A 4,197-nucleotide genomic window follows, 5' to 3' on the forward strand; every position below is an offset into this window, starting at 1 on the left:
AAAGTGAAATGTCATCTAAACTTGAAAGTGGTTGAATCAAATTGAAAACTATCGAAACTATCGAAACTAATTTGATTATTTTTTTTTATAAATAGAAGAATTAAAAGAATGATTTAACCAAAAATAAAATATAAGATGTGTGATCGATGAACAACTATGTTTTCATATATTTGCTAATAATCAAAGGAATTACTTATCAATTTTTATAAGATTTTTTTTCTAAAAATTTAAAATAATATTAAACGAAAGAGAAACTTAATATTTAAAAATATAAAAATAGAGGATAATACGACCATAGAAACTTATAAAATTATATACGAGAAATAAAAATAATAAAATTTATCCTCTTCTGATAACTTTTCTCCAGTATATATCGAATACCTAAAATTCTTACAAAATGCAAAGTTGTTGACGATTTTAAATATAAAATTCATTTTAATTACTGAATTTAATTGAAATTACAATTTTAATATGTTTTTTTAAACTGAAATTGCATCTAATTTTAAATTATTATACAATTAAAAAGTATTAAGGCTCTGTTCGCTTCCATGAATAATATTGTGGATAACGATTTGTGAGGATGAATTTAGAAAAAATTTATGTTCGCATGACATGATTTGTAAAAAAAAGTGTAGACAGATTTGTGAATAACTTTCAAAAATTCATCCAACCTATTTTGCAATGATTTGAGTGGATCAGTAAACATTTCTCAGTTATACCCTCTATAATTTTATATAAATATATATCTACTAATATAATAATTAATCAGAATATACTATTATTTAATTTATTTACAATAAATATTTTATTGTATGTTATTAATTATTAATAATTTTAATTATTTATTTACTACTATATTATATTTTATATATATACATATATATTATTATTTATTATTATATAATATATATATATATAAATTAATAATAGAGGTAATAAATTATATATATAATAATTATTTTTAATAATGTATATAATATTTAATAAAAACAAAATTTGTATAAATGTCTATAATAATTAATAATAGTAATAAAAATTTTGCTAAGATTTAATATTTTATTTTATTCAATAATAATTTTTTATTATTATTGATGTTTAAACGTATTTAATAATTTATAATAATAAATGATAATAATATATTTAAACTTAATAATTAGTTATATATAAAATAATAATTAATATTAATAATAATAAAATATATGAATATGTATAATAATTAAAATGGTTTTGAAAATAATAATATATATAATTATTATTATTTAAATTTATGTATAATAATCAATAATACTAGCATAACACAGGCGCAATAGCGCCTGTGTGTATGATTTTTTAAATATGCGTTATATTATATTAATAGGTGATAATATTATAATGTTATTAAGTTAATATATATATATATATATATATATATATATATATATTAAAATTATATTTATTAAAAATAAAGTGAAATATATCAGAAGAAATAAAAGAATAACCATTGATAAATAAAGAAGAAGAGAAGAAACAAAGTTATATTATATTAGTAGGTGATAATATTATAATGTTATTAAGTTAATATATATATATATATATATATATATATTAAAATTATATTTATTAAAAATAAAGTGAAATATATCAGAACAGATAAAAGAATAACCATTGATAAATAAAGAAGAAGAGAAGAAACAGAGATATATGATTTTATAAAAAATTTGTAAAAGTAACAGTCAAGTTTTTAAAATTTAATAAATTATTATATTTAAAGGATAAAATCGGTATTTTAAAAAGTGGACACAAAAAAAGAAATCCCCTTTATATATTGTTATATATATATATATATATATATATATATATATATATATATATATATATATATATATATATTAAAATATTGTTAAATTTTAATATTTTTAACTCTTTTAATAATTATTTTATTTTATTTTTATCATTAGGGCTAATTTGGTAATTTTAAAATTTTATCTATTAAAACTTTTTTTTTTATCTATCACATTACTCAAATCATTCACTAACTCTTATAAAATTTATCTTCAAATCTACTCATTTTAACCTCTAAATCGACTCAAAAAAACACACATATTCATCCACTCAAATCCACGCAAATTCATCTTTACACCCTCCCTCAAATTCATCTACTCATACGAACACAGCCTAAGTCTTGTAGGGATTTGACGATATAAATAAAGTATCAAAGTATACTTTATTTGTAGGCTTTAACATCTTTTTAGTTCTTAAATTTTGTCATTGATAGTGAAAAACAATAAATGCACCGATCACATATGTAATAAGTAATAAATATTGTTCTCTTCACATGGACTTGTGCAACACATAAAAGCTTTCATAATTCACAACTCAAATAGAAAACAAAGTTCAGAAAAAACAGAAAGAAACTCTTTGTATTTTTATCAAACAATTGGTGTGCAACAAGAGAGTTAACATAGAGTATTTACACTTGTCAAGATTATATTTCATTCACTTCTTATTGATGCATTCACAAACATCTCATATTCAAGTCAAAATCAACTCACAAGATTACTCAAATCATATTCCTTGAGACTTTGAGCAATGATAACTTATCAAGTTCCAATTTCTTGAATCTTCAAGAAGTGAAATCATGCATTAAGTTTAAGAGTCTTAGGATTACTAATTAATCATGTTTTATTCCTAGATACAAGTTTCGTTAGGTATACAAGTTTCAAGACCTCAACCACAAACAAGCCATGGTTGATCAAACCACAACGAACATTAGGCACAAAAATCAAATACTAACATTGAAATGGAAAATAATATGTATTAACAACACACATTATACAAGAATTCAGTTCATTACATCTAATTTTAACAAAAAGGTTAACACTCCATGGTGGAGAACCTAGGGTTTACAAATATAAGAGATAGGGAAGAAATGGAAACCAAAGAGAAGATGCAAACCCTCTTCCAAGGTTCTTGGCAGCTACTTCATGCTCCAATTGCGCCTCCCCTTTGCATCAACACCTCCAATTCGCAGATCCTCTCCCTCGTCAACCTCAAAAGAGAGAAAACACCATGGATGAAGACTGAGGACCCAAGGAGGAGTGGGAGAGCTTCCCAACACCCCAAACAACCTCCAAGAGCCTCTCTCAGTTGCTCTAGGTGGAGAGAAATCTTGGAGGAAGAGAATCTTCCTAAAAGCCTCGCCAGAAACATGTTTAAATATCTATTTTTGACACATCAACGTCATTGCCACTTGGCACCATCTCAGCACCACCTGACCTTATCATTAAAATTTGTGAAACAACAACTTCAATGAGCCATCGCCCGACGTCACTTATACATCACCAGGTGCCTGCAAATTCACTTGCACATGGCACCTAACCCTAGGTTCCACTGTCCGACTCCATGCTCTCAAGTAGCATTGGTTAATTCTTGTCCTTGTGACGCTGGACGCAATTCTAGTGGGGCCCAACGTAAATATTTGCCTTAAAATCAATCTTTTTTTGTCTAATCATGCTTTCTTGAATTCTTGTTTGTTTTTTTCTACCACAAAAGTTTCCTATTAACTTATTTAACACACTCATATTAAATATTAGAGGTAAAACAAGCTTAAAATATCTAAAATACAAAACAATACAAAACACGTTAAACTCACTCGAGAATTGAGCAAGATAAAAACTAAAAATAATTGAGTTTATTCACTAAAATCAACACACCAAAACACGTAAAAAGAAAAGTTATCTTACATATATGTTTTAAATTTTGATATAATTTAGTGTCCAAATTTTAAAATGAACGAGTATAATACTTTTAATCAATTAGGTTAATTTTTTGAATTTTAAACTTATGTTTAACGTAGCAAAAACATTATTTAACACAAAATATAACGTCTTGGAATTAAAAAATCTATATCCATTTACTTTTTAAATTTGGAGACAAAAATATTTTAAAATTTGAAACAAAAATAAATGCTAATTTTGTGTGTAAATTTAAATATTTCAAATGTATTTAACCAATATTTCTATTATCACTTTAGAAAAAACATTGAAACCATAATATTTGTTGTGTGTGAATCGGACAGGCTCGCATGGTGCAAATAATCTGACGTGATTCTCTTCTATCTATATCCTGTCACATATTCATTCAACATTCACTCCAACCATTTTTCTTTTATCCAATTTCACATCAATTACATAGAGATAAAACTATTTCACTCATTTT

This window comes from Vigna unguiculata, chromosome 2, assembly GCF_037176805.1.
Source record: "Vigna unguiculata cultivar grain cowpea cultivar isolate G323 ecotype 2 chromosome 2, ASM3717680v1, whole genome shotgun sequence".
Classification (NCBI taxonomy): domain Eukaryota; kingdom Viridiplantae; phylum Streptophyta; class Magnoliopsida; order Fabales; family Fabaceae; genus Vigna; species Vigna unguiculata.